Genomic DNA, 14,719 nt, shown 5'->3' on the forward strand with positions numbered 1-14,719 from the left:
ATGTACTATCGATTTTATAAAGTGATACGTAGGGTAAACCTTATATTTATACAACTTCTCTGTGATGTTACCTGAGGGTCTGAAAGTGAGGAGGCCAAAAATTAGTTGAATATTCTAGTCCTGTGATGCAGCACATGACAGACAAAAAAATACATTTTTCTGCCTGACGAGAGAATATTTAGTGGGGATATACCCTATGCTGCAGTCCTGTACAGAATTTTCGCAACAATAGCAATATGGAAATACGTGTCTGGTCCGATTTTTTCTACCTTCGAAAATGGCTCGTGTAAAAGGGAGAAATCTACATTTTGCGTGAGAAATTCGAGGTGTATGGTCAATAACATCACTGCTTCCGATTGGGTAAAGTATATATTTTAAAATGGTCGGTCTATGTTTGAGTGGAATGGCTTAGAACTGCTGTGTACGTTCAAGCTGCAGCTGCTTGTTTCGCGGCTGGCTGAAGCGGCGGTCACGAGCAGTCCGGAACTGGAAGTAACGGAGTAGTACAGCCTGGGTCGGGTACAAAGTATGTGCCGACCTGTCTCATCTGCCTATGGCAGCAATGGCTGATGAAGTGACCAGTGGGCTAGGCGAGTGTGACAGAGGCAGAAGTGCGTGTGCTGCGTAAGAGAAGATTCAAAATGATGGATGTTTTCGCTGTATGTATGTACGGATGTATTTGATAGCATCCAAATTTCTACCACTCCAATCATCTCTGGATGCCCTCCATGGCCAGGAATGGTGCATTCTGGCGTACGCACGGGTCCATGACTGCGGCTGCAACAATGGCTGCAATTTCTTGATGCAATAATTTACCAACAGCCCTATGTATTGTAGATATTTATTTTATTTTATGAACTTCTATGTGCTACCAGTTTCGGCATTACATTGATGCCATCTGCACGCCCCACTCGTCATAGTCGTAAAATCGCTATACACGGAAGGAGCCATATAAATGGATCCGTGAATCAAATCGTCCTGCAACAGCTCTTGGTGGCCAGGCGACACTGAAGGGGTGAGAGGGGGGAGAGAGGGGGGGAAGAGAGAGAGAGATAGAGAGAGAGAGAGAGAGAGAGAGAGAGAGAGAGAGAGAGAGAGAGAGAGAGAGAGACAGAGAGAGAGAGAGAGAGAGAGCACGTTGTAGAGAGAAATTTCTCAGGTATTAAGTATCAAAGAGCTGCTGCCAACTGATGCTTTGTTCAGGGATTAGCGTGACATTCAGTCTGTCACTCATGGGGCCCAAGCGGATGCCTCTTCGCCACCAGCACATGGCACGACCTCTGGCGGAAACGTCGCTTTAGGAGACCCAGAGCCACCTGCACATACAGTGGCGGAAGCCACCACTGACTGCAGGATGATGGACAGTGTGTTCTTCAAGATCCAAAGATTTTTAACGCTCTAATTACGTGTCATGGGTATTTCATGGTGGTATTCCTTGCGCAATCCGGATTAAAAAAATAGCGATCGATTTAATTACTTCTTTTTAATGTATTTTACAAGTCCTGCAGCTTCCCAAACGATAATGATGAGCAAGAGAGATGCAAAACCTGCAAAATGATTTTTTATAAATAAACAATATGCACTATGTGATCAAAAGTATCCGGACACCCCCAAAAACATACGTTTTTCATACTGGGTGCATTGTGCTGCCACCTACTGCCAGGTACTCCATATCAGCGACCACAGTAGTCATTAGACATTGTGAGAGAGCAGAAGGGGTGCTCTGCAAAACTCAGACTTTGATCGTGGTCAGGTGATTGGGTGTCACTTGTGCCATACGTCTGTACGCGAGATTTTCACACTCCTAAACATCCCTATGTCCACTGTTTCCGATGGGATAGTGAAGTGGAAACGTGAAGGGGCATGTACAGCACAAAAGCGTACAGGCCGACCTCGTCTGTTGACTGACAGAGACCGCTGACAGTTGAAAAGGGTCGTCATGTGTAATAGGCAGACATCTATCCAGACCATCACACAGGAATTCCAAACTGCATCAGGATCCACTGCAAGTACTATAACAATTAGGTAGGAGGTGAAAAAACTTTGATTTCATGGTCGAGTGACGGCTCATAAGCCACACATCACACCGGTAAATGCCACACGACGCCTCGCTTGGTGTAAGGAGTGCAAACACTGGACGATTGCACAATGGAAAAACGTTACGTGGAGTGACGAATCACAGTACACAATGTGTGGCGATCAGATGGCAGGGTGTGGGTATGGCGAATGACCAGTAAACAGTATCTGCCAGCGTGTGTAGTGCCAACAGTAAAATTCGGAGGCAGTGATGTTATGGTCTGGTCGAGTTTTCCATGGAGGGGGCTTGCACCCCTTGTTGTTTTGCGTGGCACTATCACAGCACAGGCCTACATTGATGTTTTAAGCACCTTGTTGCTTCCCACTGTTCAAGTGCAATTTGGGGATGGCTATTGCATCTTCCAACACTTGTGTCGGAGTGGTTACGCGACAATAACATCCCTGTAATGGATTGGCCTGCACAGAGTGCTGACTTGAATCCTATAGAACACCTTTGGGATGTTTTAGAACGTGGACTTCGTTCCAGGCCTCACTGACCGACATTAATACATCTCCTCAGTGCAGCATTCCGCTAAGAATGGGCTGCCATTTCCCAAGAAACCTTCCAGCACCTGATTGAACGTATGCCTGCGAGAGTGGAGGCTGTCATCAAGGTTAAGCATGGGCCACTACCATACTGAATACCAGCACTGCCGATGGGGGGCGCTGTGAAATTGTAAGTCATCTTTCAGCCAGGTGCCTGAATACTTTTGATCACATTGTGTGCCTTCTGCTTTGTAGTTGAATTTCCTGTTATGAGATCCTTCCCCTCCAGCACAGAGCCGCAAATTTCCAGATACTGAAAAGAGAGAGAGGAGGGAAGGGTTGGAAGTTTACCAGTGGTAGGAAGTGTTAATTGATAGTTTAATTAAACAGTCAATGAAATTGATATCAAAAGTGAGCTAGTGTCAGCGAGGTGAGTTCCCAGAGGGATGAAGGTTTTGTGAAGGCTCCCAAATCCAAGATCCTCGGCGGTACTTTTGAGGCAGCCACCACAAATTGTATAAAGCGTGGGTAGTGATCAGGATGTAGCTATGTCTGTCGGCCGAAAAATAATTAATGACAAGAATTGCGCCAGCTAGAATGAAGAGATATCTTTATTTCTGATGGAACGTGCACCAGTAATACAAGTCCAAGTAATATCCGAGAGTAATCCGTGTACTGAGCCTAGTCAAGTACAATAGCAAATATCATACTGCAATGACTCTGCTATAAACTCCACAAAAGGCTAGCAATAGACAATCGACAATAGACTGCCCATCTCAGGGCCAGTGCTCCTCCTTATATACAAAAGGCAGAGGGCGCTGCAGACCCGAGCTCAGCCATGGCGCAACCTCTTCCGTCAGTGGTCACGCCCTGAGACGCCGATGGCCGCGACGGGAACTGTGGCCAGCAATGTCACGGTCAGGGCGTGCGTGCGCGAGTTGGTTGGTTGGTTGGTTAGGTCCATGGATACAACAGGAGCAGCATGAGGGGGAGCAGAGGAGAATGGGGAGGGGGATGTGTGGGAAAACAATAACTTAAGCACCTATTAATCAAAAGGGAGGGTTATCCCCAGGGGTTCATAATCCTCTTGGCAGAATAATAGGTTGAAGACCTGTCAATGAAAGGATGATGATAGGTTTGCCCCTGAATGTAGGCAACCTACACTAACAAATTATGCTTGTGTCAGCCTTTTCCCCCTACTCACATCTCTGGAATGCCTCCCCTTTCCACTATTGAAGTGTGTTCATATAGCATTAGTCTACTCTCCTCTTAAAGGAGATCCAATTTTATTGATTTCGCTCAGTGCTAATTTGTGTTTTTCTCTAATTCTATGTATTCTCAATCAATTTTCATAATTTTACTAGGTTTTTCGCTATTTTACATGTTTCATTGTGCTCCCCCTCAATTTTTACGTATTTCACATTAATTTTTCGTTATTATACCAGATTTTCCTCTAATTTAACCGATTTTATTTCGTTTTTCGTATTTTTGCACAGTTTTCCATATTTATATGGTCATACTGCTCACATACCCATGTGATGTTTCATTTTTTACGAGAATATTTGCACATGTTATACATTAGTCTACTAAAAATTCTAGGACTTGCCCACTCCCTGATGATCTACAGCCATACATTTTGGATAGGATGATCATGAAAAGTATAGTAACAGCCACTTCATACCTATGTGAAACTAATGACTCTATTTATGTCCAAGATGTGAAGTACTTCACGTACATCATCATTCATCTAGAGGAGGGTGATGAAATAGGTTTTCCATCAATGAACATGATTCATCACACATGCGTTGCAAACCCTCTGTTTGCAGTCGTGTGGAGATGTTTGCTGGTCCCAGCCGCCTACGGTGGACTGGATGGCCAAGCGGTGACCTCTCCAGTTGTGAGGATGATAGGAAATGACTGTGGAGGCGTCAGAAACGCCAAGGAAACATTATTAATTCATAATACCTTTATTCCTGGCGAGTACAATGTGACTTGGTGATATCAACGACCTTCCCGAGTCCTCGCTGACTCGTAGCGATGACACCAGCTCCAGGCCACACAGTCTCGCTAGCGCAGCGTCGCGTCCTGTGACGTAGCGAAGGAATGCCCTTACTTCGGCCGCGCGTGGCTGGCAGCATCTGGCTGGCCAGCCGTCTTGGTGGCGGACAGCAAGCTGCTGCATATGGAGGCTCCGGGTTGGAGTCCCGGCGCTGCATAGTGCGGAGTGTATCCCACGCCGTCTTCTTCCCTGCTCCTCCCGGTGGGGAGGCATTCCAGAGATGCGAGTAGGGGGAAAAGGCCGACACAAGCACAATTTGTTAGTGCAGGTTGCCTACATTCAGGGGCAAACCTATCATTAGTCCGCGGTGGACGGGCGGAACGGGCTGCAATCCCCCAGCGTCGTCGGCTCACCCGGTTGTGACGGCGGATGCACAGGGCCTAGGCCCCGCACGATCTCGATGATGGCTCACTGATGTGGTCAGCATTGGCGGAGAGCGAGTCTGCCACGATGTCTGCTAATCCTGGGTTGATGATTGACAGCAGCAGCAGAGAGGGCCAGAGCTGGTACTGTCCCCTCACGTCTGCTGCTGGATGGGCCGCCCTTAATGCAACATCTCCTTAATAAAGATTAACATGTCTCTCACAGAGCTGAGCGCTACGCAGCGACCCAGTACACATCTAACCGCAACTCTAACTGTGAGTGCCCTGTTGCTATCAAAGCTGGCGTATTTAAAGGAAGCACGAGTGACGTCCTGACGTCATGCTCGTTTGTAATGAATGCATTCGTTCCACTTATACGCTGATTCATCTGTCGTACTCGCCCCTTAGGTGTTCTTACGACAGAGTTACGTGTTGTTACAGCAGACTTACGTGAAGTTGCGAAATGCAGTACAGCTGATGCTATACCTCTGTCTTGCACTCTACAAAAGTCTCCGCCCAACACAAACCCACATGCTAAGCAATCCTCTCTCGCCTGTTGTGTGTAACCAGGCCATTGCCTCTGCGTGACGACACATTCCAATATATGTGCAATCCTCTTACCCCTTGGGCTAACCTACTGCCTCTGGCTCTCGGCATAGACAACGAAACTTTGACAATATTCCACGTTTCCATCTCTTTACTATTCCGCGACACTGTAGTAGATAGCGCTATAAGTCACACACAGAATTGTATACAAGTCGATCACAAATGTTACCACACAACTGATGCACCCAAAGAGAACAACGGAAAAAAGTGATTAAATTCGTGATAAATGATGTGCAGAATCGTGTCCCTCTCTCTAGAACGCATCATCAGTTCACCATTAAATCATACATTGTTACAACCCGTCTCAACCGATCATTCCATCTACTTTCTGTCGTCCTTTAACGCAGATCCATGTCAATTTAGAGACAGATGTTTCTCTTTTCTAGGAAATCATCAAAGACAGCAGTCAACTGGCATGTATCACTATTATCTCAATAGACATACAGTAGAACGTTGTTTAAAAAATGCAGAAACTGATCTGTGAGGTATTTATAATCTGATACCTCGTGATTGCGATTGGTAGAGAGTACAAAGAAACACATTGTAATTACCAATTGTAAGGGTTTAAAACACCTAAACAGTCTTGTGCAGAGTCAAACATGCAATCCATTCTGTAGCTGTATACTGCAGTCACCTCAGCCGATAATACAATGCTCTTTAGCTAAGGACACTTTATAAACATTTGTAACGCAGTTGCCAATAACGTTGGTCTCCACCTGGGCTTGTGATGCAACATATATAAATTTATTACTCTACATTTGGTGGTCATCCCCATTAACCATTCTGTTCCAACAGTCTTATCGCTGTTGACAAAAATGACAGTTTCCCTGGTTCCCAGTGCTTTCATGTCACCCATTTCTCGTATTTTTCATACTGTCACATACTCATTCCCAAGTACATGAATGTTCTTGTACCAAGCAGAAGATATGCAAATACTCCCTCGTTCACCCTCAACTTCCCCCACGTTCTGGGGAATTTACCCTCAGTTTATACGTATTTTCCATTTTTTGTAGTTTCGTCAATCTATGTCATTTCTGACCATGCGATCGTCGCATCACTCCTTGGAACTTATCCTAAAACTGCTTGTAAATGTAGTACAATTCTCAACATCTAGCACAAATGTAGATAATGTATAAGCTAAGCCTGTGACGGGTAGTTACGAGTAAAGAATGTGATGACCTGTCTGCTCTTGCCTGTGGCATCGAGGCTACTGAAATGTCCAGTATGCTGGGTGAATGGCGATAGAAGCAGACGTGTGTGTGTGTGTGTGTGTTGCATTAGAAGATTAAAAAGGACAGCTGTTTGTGTTGTGCAAATTGATCGACTGACTGCTTGCTCACAGTCTCTCTCCAACCTCTGAGAATTTGGTACAGCAAGTGTGTGGAGGCTGGGGGATGCACATGCATCTGCCAGCATAGATGATACATGTGTGGGTCTCTCCTCACAGGCGCTTGTAAGGTGACGTGATGTCCCTGCTGTGGGGATGACGCGACTGTAGTTCCAGGCAGTCGGCAGTTGGTGCGCTCTTAACAATGGCGATTTTATGTGATTGGCTGGAGTTTTTCACCAGATATGTTTAGTGGGAACATTGTGGTGGAGAAGGATGTTTGCGCTCTCATACATTGGTGTGTACATGGCCTCGGAAATATGTAGCACTACAATCTATTTAAGGCGCAAATTTCATTCTTGATTTGCATAATGTTTGCATGTGATGCTCAAACGTTGAAAATACGTTTTATCATTGTAAGATAGAGGTGAGTGTTTTAAGCAATCTACTTGACTCCCATAAATTTCTAATTTTTAAACAATTAATTTGATATGGTAGTGCAAATGGACTATTACACTCGGTTTTTGATATGGAAATTGCTTGAGCTCTCCAGTATTAGCCAGTAGGAACACAGTGTTCTGAGAAGAGAAGAAAACTACCGTCTTTGTGTTTAGAGACGTTGGTTCACACACACAAACAATTAGTGACATCTTGAGAAAGACAGAGACTGGAATTTCCTGAAAGTTGCTACTTGATGCTTTGTTTGGGGATCATGAGATCAAAGGAGGGTCTTGTACAGTCCATAGTCAGTGGTGTTTAGTAAAGTGATGTGTTACTAGGATATTTGGAGGTTTTGGCAATCACAGTGGTGCTCTGACGATAGACATACAAGCAGATGACCCCAAATGATGGCTACTGTACCGCACTTCACTCCATATCTCGATGATTACAGTTATTACATCATGGAAAGTGGGGGTGGAATGCAGACATGAGCTCCCACCAAGTAGGGGAACTTCTTTAGCAATTCTACAGTGCTTTAGAAACCCAACCAATTTCAGACTGATCAATTTATTATTTCTGATAGTGCAAGCACACACACACACCAGTCCAATCCCTCTGCATATTGTTTAAAGACATAGCTTGCAACTGAGCTGAAATTTAAAATTTTCAGCTACCTCCAACTTAATGGGTTTCCTATCAAATGACCTAACTGTGCCAGCATTCACCGACAGAAGGCAAGGGAGAAAAAATCCAGTGGGATTTGGAAACTGGGTGGTTGCCAGATCGAATCCCACCAATATTTCAATCCCAGTACCCATCAATAAGAAGCAAGGAAATGTGACAAATGTGGTCACTTGAGAGAGAGAGAGAGAGAGAGAGAGAGAGAGAGAGAGAGAGAGAGAGAGAGAGAGAGAGAGAGAATGTGCTGTCACTTGTGCAGCCACTGATAGACACGTCGCATTGCGGGACCCCGAGCAGTCTATGCCTGCTTGGCCATCGAAAGATTTTTGACAGTATAATTACACATGATGGGTTATTTCGATGGTATTCCTTGCCCAATCAGAATATAAAGAAATCAATCGAATTAATTAATTCTTTTCGATCTATTTTACAAGATCTGCATCTTCCCAAACAGCAGAGAATGATGAGGGAGAGAGATCCGACCTCTGAAAAAAAATTATAAGTAAACAATATATCCTTTGCTATATAATTGAATTTCCTGTCATGAGATCCATCCTCTCATGCACAGACCTGTGAATTTCCAGATGGTGGGAGGGGAGGGCTTTGGGATTTACCAGAGAAGAAGGGGTTAATTAATTCATCAATGTAATTAATTAGTCAATCAAAGTGACAGAGTAGGAGGGAGCTATTCAAATAATTCAGGCCTGATAGTTTACTTGTATCAGCAAGAGGGAGGAAGGGGGTGGAGGTTTCTAAAGAGGATGGGATGAGGAATGTGGGGGAGAGGGAGGGGTGGAGGGAGGTTTCTCATAACGATGTATTATCTGCAGAGAGTCATAATCCACTAGTCAAACAATAAGTCAAGGGCTGTCAATCAAAAGAATACAATAGGTTTGCCCCTGAATGTATACTTGCCCCTGATGTGGGCAACTTGCACTATCAAAACGCGCTGTTTCCTGCTTTGCTCTACTACATAAATTGCTACCACAGGTCCTATGGAAGTCCAGGTGAATGACCCTCATAGAACGTTAGTGTTCCACTAGCCTGTGTCTATTGCAGGATGCATGTTTAGAGCAGCAGTTCCCCTGTATGATGGTGTATCCTGTTATGAATATCGACCTGGTGTAGCAAGGAGCATAATTCATCTGAACGGGCGACAAGTTTCCACTGATCCACGATACAATTTGATTATACCATGCCTGCTGGAATCATAACTGACGACGTCGTTGGGTTAACATGTGAACACATGGTCTTTGTCTGTCATGAAGCTCCATATTGAAGTGTGTACAGAACGGTATGCTCCAAAGCATTGCATTGTACTCAGTCCTCACATCAGATATTCAGTGTGCAAGAGAATTAAGTCAAATAAGAAATTTTTGAGAAAAACAGGCATAAATCTTTTGCTCGGTAATTAATTACATGAAAATGTTCCCACCACTTTAAAACACTTGAATCGTGAAGATATTTTGTATAATGTATTCTCATATTGAATAAGGATAAATTTAAGTGCTGGTACAGGCTCCTGTGGATAGAAAAGTTAAAGTTTGGAGTTGATTGTTTTGTGCATTAAATGTATTGTACCTTCATTGTAGTCCTCACGTTTTGTTGTTCTTGTTGTGGTCTTCAGTCCAGAGACTGGTTTGATGCAGCTCTCCATGTTACTCTATCCTGTGCAAGCTTCTTCATCTCCCAGTACCTACAGCAACCTACAAACTTCTGAATCTGCTTAGTGTATTCATCTCTTGGTCTCCCTCAACGATCCTTACCCTTCACGCTGCCCTCCAATACTAAATTGGTGATACCTTGATGCCTCAGACCATGTCCTACCAACCGATCCCTTCTTCTAGTCAAGATGTGCCACAAATTTCTCTTCTCCCTAATACTATCCAATAACTCCTCATTTAGTTATGTGATCTACCCATCTAATCTTCAGCATTCTTCTGTAAGACCGCATTTAGAAAGCTTGCATTCTCTCCTTGTCCAAACTATATATCGTCCACTTTTCACTTCCGTACATGGCCACATTCCAGTCAAATACTTTCAGAAACGACTTCCTGACACTTAAATCTATACTCGATGTTAACAAATTTCTCTTCTTCAGAAACGCTTTCCTTGCCACTGCCAGTCTACATTTTATATCCTCTCTACTTCGACCATGATAAGTTATTTTGCTCCCCAAATACAAAAACTCATTTACTACTTTAAGTGTCTCATTTCCTAATCTAATACCCTCAGCATCACCCAATTTAATTCGACTACATTCCATTATCCTCGTTTTTCTTTTCCTGTTGTTCGTCTTATAACCTCATTTCAGGACACTGTCCATTCCGTTCAACTGCTCTTCCAGGTTCTTTGCTGTCTCTGACAAATTACAATGTCATCGGCGAACCTCAAAGTTTTTATTTCTTCTCCATGGATTTTAATTCCTACTCTGAATTTTTCTTTTGTTTCCTTTACTGCTTGCTCAATATACAGCTTGAGTAACATTGCGGATTGGCTACAACCCTGTCTTACTCGCTTCCAAACCACTCTGTCCCTTTCATGCCCCTTGACCTTATAACTGCCATCTGGTTTCTGTACAAATTGTACATAGCCTTTCGCTCCCTCTATTTTACCCCTGCCACCTTCAGAGTTTGAAAGAGAGTATTCCAGTCAACATTGTCAAAAGCTTTCTCTTAGTCTACAAATGCTAGAAACGTAGGTTTGCCTATCCCTACTCTATTTTCTAAGATAAGTCGTAGGGTCAGTATTTCCTCAAATGTTCCAACATTTCTACGGAATCCAAACTGATCTTCCCCAAGATCGGGCTTTACTAGTTTTTCCATTCATCTGTAAAGAACTCGTGTTAGTATTTTGCAGCCGTGGCTTATTAAACTGATAGTTCGGTAATTTTCACATCTGTCAACACCTACTTTCTTTCGGACTGGAATTATTATATTCTTCTTAGCATCTGATGGTATTTCGTTGGCCTCATACATCTTGCTCACCAGATGCTAGAGTTTTGTCAGGGCTGGCCCTCCCAAGGCTATCAGTAGTTCTAATGGAATGTTGTCTACTCCTGGGGCCTTGTTTTGGCTTAGGTCTTTCAGTGCCCTGTCAAACTCTTCACGCAGTATCATATCTCCCATTTCATCTTCATCTACATCCTGTTCCATTTCCATAATGTTGTCCTCAAGTACATCGCCCTTGTATAGACCCTCTATATACTCCTTCCACCTTTCTGCTTTCTCTTCTTTGCTTAGAACTGAATTTCCATCTTGATATTCATGCAATTAATTCTCTTTTCTCCAAAAGTCTCTTTAATTTTCCTGTAGGCAGTATCTATCTTATACCCCTAGTAAGATATGCCTCTACATCCTTACATTTGTCCTCTAACCATCCCTGCGTAGCCATTTTGCACTTCCTGTCGATCTCATTTTTGAGACGTTTGTATTCCTTTTTGCCTACTTCATTTACTGCATTTTTATATTTTCTCCTTTCATCAGTTAAATTCAATATATCTTCTGTTACCCACGGATTTCTACTACCTCTCGTCTTTTTACCTACTTGATCCTCTGATGCCCTCACTATTTCATCCCTCAAAGCTACCCATTCTTCTTCTACTCTATTTCTTTACCCCATTTCTGTCAATCGTTCCCTAATGCTCTCCCTGAAACTATCTACAATCTCTGGTTCTGTCAGTTTATCCAGATCCCATCTCCTTAAAATCCCACCTTTTGCAGTTTCTTCAGTTTTAATCTACAGTTCATATCCAATAGATTGTGGTCAGAGTCCACGTCTGCCCCTGGAAATGTCTGGCAATTTAAAACCTGGTTCCTGAATCTCTGACTTACCATTATATAATATATCTGAAACCTTCAAGTGTCTCTAGACCTCTTCCATATATACATCCTTCTTTTATGATTCTTGAACCAAGTGATAGCTATGATTAAGTTATGCTCCATGCAAAATTCTACCAGGCAACATCCTCTTTCATTTCTTACCCCCATTCCGTATTCACCTACTACGTTTCATTCTCTTCCTTTTCCTACTACCGATTTCCAGTCACCCATGACTATCAAATTCTCGTCTCCCTTCACTAACTGAATAATTTCTTTTATCTCATCATACATTTTATTAATCTTTTCGTCAGCTGTGGAGCTATTTGGCATATAAACTTGTATTATTGTGGTAGGCGTGGGTTTCGTGTCATCTTGGCCACAATAATGCGTTCACTATGCTGTTTGTAGTAGATTACCCACACTCCTATTTTTTTATTCATTACTATACCTACTCCTGCATTAACCCTAATTGATTTTGTATTTATAACCCTGTATTCACCTGACCAGAAGTCTTGTTCCTCCTGCCACCGAACTTCAGTAATGCCCACTATATCTAACTTTAAGCTATCTATTTTCCTTTTTAAATTTTCTAACCTACCTGCCCGATTAAGGGATCTGACATTCCACGTTCCGACCCGTAGAACGCCAGTTTTCGTTCTCCTGATGACGTCCTGAGTAGTCCCTGCTCGGAGATCCAAATGGGGGACTATTTTACCTCCGGAATATTTTACCCAAGAGAACGCTATCATCATTTAACCATTTAGGCTGTAGTTTCCCCTTGCTTTCAGCCATTCGCAGTACCAGCACAGAAAGGCCGTTTTGGTTAGTGTTTCAAGGCCAGATCAGTCAATTGCCCCTGCAACTATTAAAAAGGCCTTCTTCAGGAACCACACGTTTGTCTGGCCTCTCAACAGATACCCCTCAATTGTGGTTGCACCTACGGTAAGGCTATCTATATCGCTGAGGCACGTGAGCCTCCCCACCAATGGCAAGGTCCATGATTCATGGGAGGGGCACGTTTTACCACAGGAAGAGTATAGAAGTAATTTTTTAAAATGCATAATTATAATTTTATTCCTTGTGTTTGCTTGTAACAAATATTTCCAAACAGTAATCTATGCATTTAAAATTGAAAGAAAAATGCATTTGGTTTCATCTGCATGCTCTTGAAAAGCTGACGAAGTTCTTGTGGCAGTGTCACACAGTAGGTTCTTGAAAAAATGGTGATATGCACATGGAATGCCTAGGAGTAAATACTCCGTGTCCTTTTTCTTCATTTTTGTTACTGCACCACGTTGTCTATAAAGAGAGCCTTTCTGGATTTTGCAAAAGTATATGATGCACTTCTTTTTTAAGTCAACGTCGTCAAATTGCTCATGATCATTCAGAGTCTGCTTAAACATTGGGGCAATAGCAAATTCGAATATCATAATGTAACCATCTCTTAGTCAGCCAGCTGATGCCATAACCTTCAACCATATCCTTTCTTCATAACTGGATTCTCCAAGTTTCTGGAGGATAAGAAGCCTGATAATTCCGTTTCAATGACTGGGGAACGTTTTCTTTGCTTGCCTAACATATCCATCCACTCATTTGGTGCGTAAATGTAAGAAATTTTCCTACTGGCTTTCTCCACGAAACCAAAATCATTATCATAAGGTATGGAAGAATGTCCTGATACCAATAACTTGGATCAGTGGCTGAAACTTCACGCTTGGATCTTGACATGACTTCGTGGTAGACAACGATATTTTAATATTCTTGTTTTGGTTGGCACAATAGCGAATATAAGATTATTTTATTGTGACTAGATGCTTCACACCCTTACAGATCTCACTCCAAACCTCGAGAAGTATTTAAAGCTAGCGTCTGGAATTTTTTGGAACCAACTATTTTCCGAGATCTCATAATCACACATGACTAAACAAGTCATTTAACCAACCGTAGTCGCCAAGTTTCCAGAAGGAATTGAATATGATTTTTCTCTTCTTCTTTAATCCTATTGTGACATTGTAATTTGCAGAAGGAGGCGTTAGCAAGAAGGTTTTTATCAGAAACACACACACACACACACACACACACACACACACACACACACACACACACACACACGTCCTCATGGTATACCAGTGCTCACTTATCTGCTACCGTTGCCACACACACACACACACACACACACACACACACGTCCTCATGGTATACCAGTGCTCACTTATCTGCTACCGTTGCCTGATACCTTTGTTCAATTTCTAAGAACGTCGCGAACTACTTCTTCCTCTGGTCTCTGTTCCTCCTTGATTACAGACGTTATTGTCATCTCCTACAGAAGCACCACCTTCCTCAGTATGCGTGTCCTCTCCTGCAAACAAAAAAAAAAAAGAAAAAGAAAAATATGCTGAAATATTATTCTATGGCTGTGAAAATGCTGTAAAATATTGTTACCATACTTTTAAGCTCAAAATCCCGGTCCGGTTGTTAAACCTCGTGTTTCAAATTCACAAAGTAATTATTAGTTTACCTGAGCTGACATTCCGATGCATTGCCTTCAATATCTACAGATAAATCACCCATAATCATCAGTCTGTCGTAATTAAGAATTCACACTCTGACTAAACAAACAATGCAAACTGCGGCAATGGACGTGTACCCATCGTGCTATGAAGAAAAGACTGCATCCATCAATGCACAAATGTTACCAACAACAGAGCAGTTATTTACATCATCAGAGAGGGTAGTGATACTGGACACTGGGGTCTGAAGCAAAGTGAACGTTCCAACTCATCTCAAAGGTGTTCCATTGGGTCCAGGCAGGAACTCCAGGCCAGTGTGTGTGTGTGTGTGTGTGTGTGTGTGTGTGTGT

The sequence above is a fragment of the Schistocerca americana genome, chromosome 8 (genome assembly GCF_021461395.2).
Source record: "Schistocerca americana isolate TAMUIC-IGC-003095 chromosome 8, iqSchAmer2.1, whole genome shotgun sequence".
NCBI classification, from domain to species: domain Eukaryota; kingdom Metazoa; phylum Arthropoda; class Insecta; order Orthoptera; family Acrididae; genus Schistocerca; species Schistocerca americana.